The 11,091-nt window shown below is 39.1% G+C and overlaps 1 pseudogene; it reads left to right on the top strand.

Annotated features, from left to right (window-relative positions):
• The first annotated feature begins 2,867 nt into the window (after positions 1 to 2,867).
• LOC111744196 lies at positions 2,868 to 2,986 on the top strand (annotated as a pseudogene).
• The last annotated feature ends 8,105 nt before the right edge of the window (positions 2,987 to 11,091 follow it).

Genomic DNA, 11,091 nt, shown 5'->3' with positions numbered 1-11,091 from the left:
ACATTCTCTTGAAATTTATTAACGATTTAAGAAATATAGTAAGAAAGCATCCAAAACTTTGCATGATCTCTAAGAGAAGGAAAAGTGTTAGAGATGTTACCATATCTCCAGCCCCTAGAACAGTGCCTGTCACATAGTAGGGGCTCAGTACATATGTACAGTATCGAATAATTTGGGGGGGGCTGCGCACAAGTTGAGAGAGAAGTTAGGAGGGAAAGAGCAAGCAATCTAACAACCAGATTTCATGAGAACCAAAAAAGAGAGTTATTTGGGGAGCTGAAGGTGATATGATGGTTGGACCTCAGAGGTAAGGAAGCTGTATTGTTACCTAGAGCTGTCCTCACAAAGTACCGCAAACTAAGTGACTTTAAAAAAAATAAATAAAAGAAATTTATAGCCTCATAGTTGTAGAGGTTAGAAGCCTAAAACTGAGATGTCAGCAAGGCTGGGCTCCCTTAGAAATCTTTAGGGGTATCATTCCTTGCCTCTCTCTGGCTTCTGGTGTTCTGCTGGCAATTTTAGTGTTTCTAGGTTTGCAGCTGCATCACTCCAATATCTGCCTTTGTCATCACATGTCATTCCCCCTGGGTGTCTTTGTGTCTTCACACAGCCATCTTCTTACGAGGGCCCCAGTCATATTGGGTAGGGGTCCAATCTCCTCCAATAGGCCCTCATCTTAACTAATTGCATCTGCAATGACCCTATTTTCAAATAAGATCACATTTTGTGGTAATGGAGATTAGGCTATAAGGCCAGTATTTAAAAAATCAATTTTATTTCTATTTATTAGGAACAAACATTAGAAAATTATATTTTTAAAATATTATTAAAATAGCATCAGAAAACATAAAATACTTAGAAATAAATTAATGAAAGCTGTGCAGTCTTTCTACATTGAAATGCAAAAAAGAAAATATTGCTAAGAGAAATTAAAGAAGATCTAAAGAAATAGAGAAAAGTACCATGTTCACATACGGGAAGACTCAAAACTAATAAGATGTTAACACTCCCCAAATTGATTATAGATTCAATGTCATCCTAGTGAAAATCTCAGCAGGATACTTTTAGAAGCATTCTAAAATTTATATGAAATTGCAAAGGATCTAGAGTAGCCAAAACTGTCTTGAAAAAAAAAAATTAGATGACTTATGTCACAAAATTTCAAAACTGTGATTTTCAGACGGTAACCAGTCTACAAAGGTGTCCCCCAGTGATCTCCACTTCCTGCATTAGTTCCTTGTGTAGTCCATTCCCACATGGTATCAGAGTTGGTTGGTGTGGTCAATAGAATACGGCAGAAGTGGTGACAAGCTGCTTTGTAGATTAAGTTGTAAAAGACATTGGTGACTCTCTCTCTCTCTCTCTCTCTCTCTCTCCCCCGCTCTGTTTTCTCACTTGCTCTGAGGAAAACCAGTCACTTTGCTATGAACAGTTTTATGAAGAGGACTACATGGTGAAGAACTAAAGCCTATGGCCAACGGTCAGCAAAAAAGTGAAGTCTCTGTCAACAGCTCCCTTAGTGACCTTGGGGGTAGACTCTCCAGCCCCAGTCAAGCCTTCAGATGACCACAACCCTGACCCATAGCTTGACTGCAACCTCATGAGAGACCTTGAGGCAAAACCACCCAGCTTAGTTTCTCTCCGAGTCCTGACTCTCAGAAACGGTGTGAAAATAATGTGTTTGTTGTTTTATATTACTACATTCGGGGGTAATTTGATATGCAGAATAGATAATGAATATAAAGACTTACTTTTAACTTACAGTAATCAAGATAGTGTGGTATTGATGTAAGAATTGACAAATAGATCAATGGAACACAACAGAATCCAGAAATAGATCTACACATACATATATATAGTCAATTGACTTTTGACAAGGCACAGTGTAATTCGAAGATGAGATAGTCTTTCCAAAAAATGGTGCTAGAAGAGCCTTTGTCCTACCAACCACCAAAAGTATTTCAAGGCAGAACATAGAGAACATTGTGGGATAGGCAAAGATTTCTTAAATACAATGATGGATGAATGGATAAAGAAGATGTAATATATATATATACACACACACACACACATACACACACACACACACACACACACACACACACACACAAATACCATAGTATATTAGTATATTATTTGGCCATGAGAAAGAAGGAAATACTGTTATTTGTGACAACATGAATGAATGAGGGCACTATGTTAAGTGAAATAAGTCAGAGAAAAACAAACAGTGTATGATATTACTTATATAAAAGATTTTTAAAAGTTGAATTTATAGGAACAGAGAGTAGAATAATGGTTACCAGAGACTGGGAAATGGGGAGATGTTGCTCAAAAGGTACAAGCTTTCAGCTATAAGATGAATAAGTTCTGGGTTTATAATGCACAGCATGGTGACTATAGTTAACAATGCTGTCTTCTATACTTGAAAGTTGTTAAGAGAGTAGATTTTAAATGTTCTCACCACAAAAAAGAAATGGTAATTATGTAAGGTGATGAAGGTGCTAGCTAACCTTACTGTGGTAATCATTTCGAAATATATAAGCATATCAAATAATCATGTTGTACATAATATTAAACTTACATAATATTATGTCAATTATATCTCAAAAAAGCCACGAAAAAACACATATGTCCACAAAAAGACTTGTTCAAGAGTGTTTATAACAACTGTATCATAATGGCAAAAACCTGGTAATAAACCAAATGTTTCTCAACAATTGAATGGATAAACAAATTACGATGTATTCATGCAAAAGAACTACTCAGAAGTAAAAAGAACACACTACTGATATATACAACAACATGGATGAATCTCGAAAACATTATTTTGCATCAAAGAAGCTAAACACAAAAGTGTACATACAGTCTACAGCCATGCCACCCTGAACAAGCCCGATCCTATCTGATCTCGAAAGCTAAGCAGGGGCAGGCCTGGTTAGTACTTGGATGGGAGACCACCTAGGAAGACCAGGTGATGTAGGCATAAAAAAATAAAAAATAAGAGATTGTAAGCTGACAAAGTCCTTGCAATCTGTGAGGTCAACCAAGGGTCACCTTGTTTAAAATAAACAAACAAACAAACAAACAAATAAATAAATAATAAAAATTGAATAATTTTTTTAAAAAAGCGTACATACAGTATAATTCCATTTATATGAAAATCTACAGGCAAAACTAAGCTATAGTGATAAAGTCAGAAGAGCAATTGCCTCTAAATGAGGGGTGATTGATGGAAGGGGACTGGAAAAAACATCCTGGAGGATAAAAAAGTTCTCTATATTAATAAGGGTGCATACATTTCTTCAAAAACTCATTCAATTGGACACTTAGAATCTGAGCATTTCATTGCACGTAAGTATCCATATAAAAATAATTTAAATGCTTTAGAAAGGGCATGCACTTTCTAGGTCCTGGCTATTTATAGTGTTGCAGATATGTTAGTTAATTTATACTGGTCCTGAAAGAGACCTAGAAATCAGGGAGAGGGTTGTGAAAGAGATTCTTAGAGGAGAAGGAGAGAGTTGAGAAGGTAGCCCCTCAAATGGAAAAGAAACACAAATAAAAAAAGTTGAATATTCACTTGGCATTGGGTCTTATACTGCCTTGGACTCTTCCCCTTTCCATATGTTGTCTCTTTAAAATGAGAATTCAACTCTTCAAGGGTAGTGATGTGTCTTATAAGCGCTTGCATTTCACAAAGCTCCTAGCACGATCTTATATAGACAGAGTTTGGTAAATATCAAAGAAAGAGAAAGAGAGAGAAAGAGGGTTGTGATTTAGAATATTTTCCAATGAGTTTTACCTGTCTTTCCTGGAATGGCTGAGTACAAAGTATCTGAGAACCAAAACGAGTCTATATTTCCCAGAGTCTAGCACAGTATCCAGCATATAGAATAATAATAGATTTTTAATTGATTAACTATAGTGTACACTCCAGAGAAAAATAAAGGATTTCTTCTCAAAGCCCTATTGTCTCTCCTCCTCCACCACCCTCCCCCTCAACCTCCCAGCAATGGAAATCTTTAAATATGCTTTTTGTTGTTTTACAGCCGTTTGCATTTAAATTGGGCGTGTCACTATCACATTTTATTAGCTATTCCTCATACCAGCCCTGTGAGGTTAGCTGTTATCTGCATTTTACAGGCAAGGGCACTGAGAGGTGAAGCAACTTGCCCTGTTCGGGATCCCACAAGGAGCTGCTGGAAGAAGTGAGATTTAAGCGCACAGCTTCCATCTTTCCAGCTTTTCCGCTGGTCCACAGAGCTGTGTAACTTTGAACACGATGATGAAAAGTGAATTTTCTATACTCGACTCTGAAGATCCTTTCAAAGGCATTAATTCCAGAAGAAAGAGTTTGAATCATAGTTCTTTGGCCTGATTATTTTTCCTGAGGAGATTTTTCATATTTTTGACTGGGCTGCCTAGAGCCAAGATCTTTGAAATGACTCGCTCTGTCCAGAGATTGGGCATCATTATGTCCTGCTCAATAACCCACCTCTCAGAAGTCTCCTTTCAGCAGCCTCGCAGTAGAGCCCACCCATATACCATAACCTCTAAACATTCTTTTAATTGCAGCGAAATAATTTTACAAAGTTGGAAAAGTATTTAGGGCTTATCTAATTTAGAAAAATTTAATATGGTCCATGAACGTCCCTAAATGTAAAATGTATGCGAAATTGTGGGTACAATGTGTATATACAACTTTGTATATTTTTTTTCCTGAGAAAGTCAAGCTTTCAGACAGTTCTCCTTAAAAAGCGGATTGGGAAATTGAAGCTCAGACAGTTTAAGGAACTTGCCTTCAGCCTCACACAGCCAGGCAACAACTATACTAGACCCAGAATCTCAGTTCTGCATTAAGACAGCAGGACTGACTGTAATCTTGGGTCCAGAACACACATTTAGTTTGAAGAATTATGCCCACAGGCTCTTTAACTCATAGACTTCTTTCTAAAGAATTAGTTTCCCTAAAATGGTATTCTTCCTCAAGATAAAACCACTAGCCTGGCCTGGCTTTTACTTCATCTGCATAAATTGGCTCCCTTGGAGGACACTTGGCTGAGGAAACTCAGCTTTCTGTGCCCTTCCCTTATTGGCAGACAGGAGCCTCAGCAGTTCCCAGGATTCCCAGTTCTGATAACTCAGCCCACTGTGATTTGCAATACTATTATTGCATCACCCATTAACTCCCGAGGTGATTCTGGCTGATTCAATTAAAACAAGTGGCTTTCAACCTTGGCTCTACTTTAGATTTACCCCGGGGAGCTTTTAAAAATCCCCATGCCCGTGGCCAGGCCTCGCCCTGGACCAATTAACTCCAAATCTCTGGAGGAAGAGCTCAGTCAAGAGTATTTTTTGAAGCTCCTCAAATGATTGTAATATGCAGCCAAAGTTGAAAACCACTAATAGAAGCAAGAGAAAAAATTCATATTGATTAGATACCTATTATATATGGGTGTTTTACATCTGCTAGCCCATTTACTCCTCCCTGACTTAGAGGAGCTGTATAACTTCTCTAAACATCACACAGCTGGAAAGTGGCAGAGTCCAGCTTTAAATCCAGGTCATTAGAATTCCTGAGGCATGCTTTCATCACAGGAACAGATGGTTTCTTGAAAGCTATCTGTAAAATATAGATTAAGTGATGATTAAATGAGGTGACATCCATTAAGCACCTTGCACACAGTAGGTGGGCCTGAATAATCTCTATGTCTCCATTTCTCAGCCTATTCTTTTATCTAGAATGCTCCTTCTGGCCCATGCTATGACATGACACCAAGACTTTAGGGAACTTTGTGTTAACCCCAGCAGCTATGCAGTTATAATAATACTTTCTTTACATGCTAACCATGTTACATTATAATATTATATGGGGATGTTAGGTTTTAGGGAACTTAAATTGATGGAATATATAACTGAAAATACGTCCTATCTATATAACATGTATTTTATAGATACTTATAGTTTTATATATTTTAATGTTCTGTAGCCATTACTTTTCTCTTGTCATTATTGGATGGGGTGATTCTCCATTTAACTGATAGGAAAGTTGCCATTGGTGACATTGACCTGCCATGCAGTTGAAACTCAATGTAACCAGATCATCCATCCATCCATCACTGTCTTTACAGGACTACATCTGGAGGCTGTGCCGTAGTAATTCTGAAAACTTTTCCTTTCTTCTAATCTATTTGCAAGGCTTATGAATCACTCAGAGAATTTTTTCTGAATTGGTGGCATGTAGTCAAATATGGCGTGGATCAGGGCAGGGGTTTTAAGACAAGGTGCTTCCTCAGGGTGGGACCAGTGTTGGCATCTGCCAAGGAGGAGAGGCAATGATCTTGTCCAGAAGGCCTCCATGTGCTGACAATCACTGAAGGGTTTGACCAAAGCAACAACAGTAATAATAGCTAATGTATATAGCAGCCACTTACGCCAGACACTGTCCTAGGTGCTTTGCAGTAAGTAATAAAGCCAGGAGTCACACCCAGGCATATCCAGAGTCTGGTTTCTGACTCCAGTGCTGTACTTTGAGAGCCACCAGCTGGGGGAACTTTCACTGAAGGAGTGAGGTTCTGCATCATTCTCAGAGGAGGGAATGAGACATGTGACTGGTCATGCCCATGCCCCTATTCTTTTTTTGTCCCCCTAATCCTCCAAATCACTTTCCACCAACTCCTTGTGAGAGAGAAGGAACCGCAGGAGTCAGAGATAATCCTTGCTGAAGGGAAGAGAGGGGAGGGACCGAACATCTGTCTCTTATTCTCTTACTCATCAAGCTTGCATTGAGTGTCACCTATGTGTCTTGGACGGGGTGGGAGCTCTGTTCAGATCCAGACTGACAGGGGCTCTGTCTTTCTCAAAACAGGGATTCTGAGGATATCCTGTTCATTGACACTGATCTGGTGAAAGAGGGAACGGCATGGAGGAATGCATGTGAGAGGTTGTTATGGGTCAGGCCCGGAAGTTGTGTCATCACTTCTGCTCACATTCCATCAGCTAGAACTCCATCCTATGGCCATAACATAGAGCAAGGGGGTTTGCAAAATGTGTCCAGCTGTCCACTCAAGAAGAAGAAATAAATTTTTTCCTTCCCTTTTCTTTCTTTTGTTTGTTTGGTTTCTGTAGTTTGTTATTGTTTTATAGGCAGTGAGTTGAGGGCTGAGTTGCTGATGGAAAAAAGAATAAGATGAATCTTCCGGAGTGGTCTCTGTGCATTAATGGAATAATGGTTCTAAGTGTGAAAACAATAATAACTCATTTTTATTAATTACTTACTATGTACCAAACTGTACTAAACCTTCTCCTGACCTGGTTGCATTTAATCCTATAGCAGCCTTGCACAAGGGTTGTAAAGTTAGTTGCAGGATGATACAGTTCTGCTCTTCTAAAGGTAATAAAGAGCAAATGTGCTCACATAGGCCCAATATCCACCCTTCGTTCTCTTGCTGTGTCCCTGAGGTTGACTTTCCTTGAATGATTCATCCAGGTTTTCTTGTCCTCTGGCTTCTGGTTGGATTTGGCCAATGGAAGTCATCATCAGGAGATGAAAATTAGGTGTATTATTGTGTCCTGGCTGCTCTGCATTTTGGCAGTGGCCGTGCACCCCTATCAATGGCCAGAGCCCCTGTCAGAAACCCAGTCTCATGGCTACAGACATCGGGTCCCTCTTTCTGCCCCTTCAGATCTGGGATGACCATGGCATCCTGCTCTCAACTAGTCCCTTGGTGCTTCCCCAGCCTTGAATGGTCCCTTAACGCTCCCCACACCCTGTAAACAGTTCTTTCCACAAACTCTCTTCAGTTATCCCATGGAGAATGCCATCTCTTTCCTATTGGATCCCGTCGGACTTGAGAACTTACACAGTACTCCACCTCTCTCTCTTTTTTTTGAAGCTTTATTTATTATAATGTCTGCTTTGGAGTCAAGAAGACCTAGTTATGAAGCCCAGTTTGATCACTTACTAGTTGTGTTATCTTGAGTAGGTTACTTAACCTCTCTGAGCTGTAGTTTACTTATCCATGAAAAAAATAATGGATTTGTGAAGATTAAAAGAAGTAACATATGCAAACTACCTACCACAATGTTTGGCACATAATAGATGACTAATAGAATTAGAAATGGTAAATGATATCATGGAAATATGTCAAACTCAATAATTAAATTATTAAATTAATCTCTATTTTACCTAGTAAGTTGACAGACGTTTTTAAAAAGGTGAATTCCCAGTGTTAACAATAATGTGAGGAAGAAGCACACACTGCAAGGAAAAGTGTAAAATTTGGTAATATCCTTCTCAAAGGCATTTTATCTGTAGGTATATAAAGCCTAAAAGATGTACATTTCCTTTGATCCAGAAGTTCATGTCAATTTTAGGACTTTACCCTCAGAAATAATTCTAAAGAAATAATCATGCAAAGATGCATCTACAAACATGTTCCCACTATCATTGTTTGCAACAGCTAAAAATGGGAAGTAACAAATTTCCAACAAGAGGGAATTGGTGAAACAAACTTTGAAACATCCAAACAGTGATAGATGAATAGGATTGATATTGAAAGATGGTCATAGCACATTGGTGAGTAAAAGAATCAGTTTCAAAAGAGTGCTTATAGGGTATTATTTTATATTTTGAACAACTTTAAAGAGGAAAACTTGAAGAGCTGTATATTGAAATATGAATTTTGGTTATTTCTAGGTTGTAAAATTACAAGTGAAACTTTTTCTCTCTTTTTTATCCCTGTATTTTTCTAACTTTTCTACATGAACATTGTATATGGAACATTGCACAGAAAAGATTGTCTCTGGCTGCAGGTTAGCAGTTTACAGGGCCAGAATCAATGTCTGAAATGTGCATGGCTTTTTCTTCACCTCCCGACTGTGGCCACTGCACCTCCAAGCATTACATACACATTCAGAGAAGAAAGGGAGTCAGAAAGGCCCAGTGCCTATCTCAGGAAAACAAGCACGCTCCCAGGAGCTGCATGACAGACTTAGGCCTAATTGGCCAGATTTGTGTCACTTGACCATCCCCAGCTGGAAAGTGGAAAGGAGGAGGGTGTCAGGATATGGGATTGAGTCAACCCCTTTTACACTGTTTGCTACAAACACATATTACTTTTGTAATGAAAAATAATAATAATAAAATTTATTGAATTAAAGTAATCAAGGAAAAAGAAACAAGTTATTTCTTTTATTCTTGATTTCTTTAATGCTTTCCTCCCTCTGCCACCCTCCCACCTATGATTCGGGCCGCAGCAGCCAGCAAATTCATGGTCACTGAGCAAAGGTGTGAGGAAGAATGAAGAAACCTGAGAGGAGGCTGCACCCTCCTAGGTGGTGGGAGTACAGAGATGGGCAGAGTGCCAAAGGCCTGGGGAATCGGCCTGTTGCTTGTTCAGCCAACCTCGTCTAGGCCCCTCTGGTCTGAGGTTGTAGCTACGCAAAGCTTATCAACAGAGACTTTTGAAATTTCAATACTTCTTGCCCTGCTGTTATTTTACAGCGTGTACAGGACTGGCACTGGTATTTCATCCAGTTTGCTTTGTTCTCATCGGGGCTGCCCAAATAAAGAACATGCCCATGATACATATGAGGGAATGGACTAGGAGGCCTAGGTTCAAATCCTGGCTGTGCCATTTACCTGTTATGTGACCTTGGACCAGGTACTGAAGCACTCTGTGTTTCTGCCTCCTCAACTGTAAAACGGGAATAATAATAGCATATACTTCGTAGTGTTGTTATAAAAGATTAGATGAGTCAGTATTTGTCAAGTGCTTAGAATATGCCTGTCACATGGTAAGTGCTATGTAAGTATTGTTTAAAAAATAAATAAGTATAAGAAAGGCAGAAACAGTCATAGGTGTCTGGGCTCTATTTATTTAGGTCACATTTTACTTGACATAAACCTGAGAAATCTAAGCTATAAAGAAGGGCCGAATTTTCTTTTGTTCCCTGCCAGCTGCCCCACACAGTCTCAGTGGTGAAAAGGAAGGAGAACCCACAGGAAGTAAAAGCCACGAAACACTTCCTGGGTGGCAGAGACTCCCCAAGAGCTTTATGTGTAGCAAGCAGCTCATTTAAACCTTATGACGTAGGTCCTATCACTGCCCTCATTTTACAGATGGGGAAACTGAGGACCAGAGGGGTGAAGTAAACTTGACCGCCGTCCCACTCCTATGAATGGTGGAGCTGGGATCTGACTCAAGGATATGTGACTCCCAAGCCTGCATATTCCACATTGAGAATGATGGTTACACAAGGGACCTTCCCTGTACGCGATCCTTAAATGTTAACATGTACATCAGTCCCTAGCTTAAAGATACTTAAGGAGTTTTTATTTAAAAGGTCTTATAACAAATCCTTCTATAAAATGATTTATTTCTCTATATTTAATTTGGCAAGTTTGAGTTTTCACATAGTGTGTTTTCTTACAATATGGTACATCTGTTCAGCTCAAAAAATAAATTTCAGGCCTGAAACTTAACTAAATTTTTGGGGAGAGGTTGTTTTTTTTTTCCTTTTTTCTTCTTTTATTGGAGTATGAAATACAGGATCTCTCTGTGTGTCCTAAAATAGCCAAAGCTCAGTAAGTCCTTCCTAGCAATAAATGATTGTTTTGTTGCCAATTTTGGATATATTGTCTTGTAGCTCAGAACCTGACTTAGGCCAGCTGAAATGATCAATTATTAACATTATGACTATCTCACGGGTTCAAATTCCTCCATGAGTAGCAGCAGAATTCCTTTCTGCTCTCTGCCTTGTCCATGCCACCTTTGCAAATGCCGATTCCAAAGACATACAACCAGACATTGCTCAGCGGTTTTATTTGTGACTAGGATCAAGTTCAAGCAAAGTGTCAATGTTCCAGGAGACTTCCCTGTTCTTTCCCTTTAAGAAAAAAAAAGTCACTCAGCCCCACCCAACCCCACCCTGAGCTTCTAAAGTTCTGGAGTCAGTGGTGCAAGAGATAGAGCCAAGATAAAAAGAAATGAAAACAAAATGGGCTCTTTTTTTTCTTTTTTTCTTTTGGAAACTTGTGTTCCCAGCTTTTATACCTTCCCACCCTTAGTTTCAGGGTCCCAGGAT

Source organism: Pteropus vampyrus, unplaced genomic scaffold (assembly GCF_000151845.1).
Source record: "Pteropus vampyrus isolate Shadow unplaced genomic scaffold, Pvam_2.0 Scaffold5, whole genome shotgun sequence".
NCBI lineage: Eukaryota > Metazoa > Chordata > Mammalia > Chiroptera > Pteropodidae > Pteropus > Pteropus vampyrus.
Note: the sequence above shows the minus strand (reverse complement) of the source record. Positions and strands in the feature narration are given on the sequence as shown.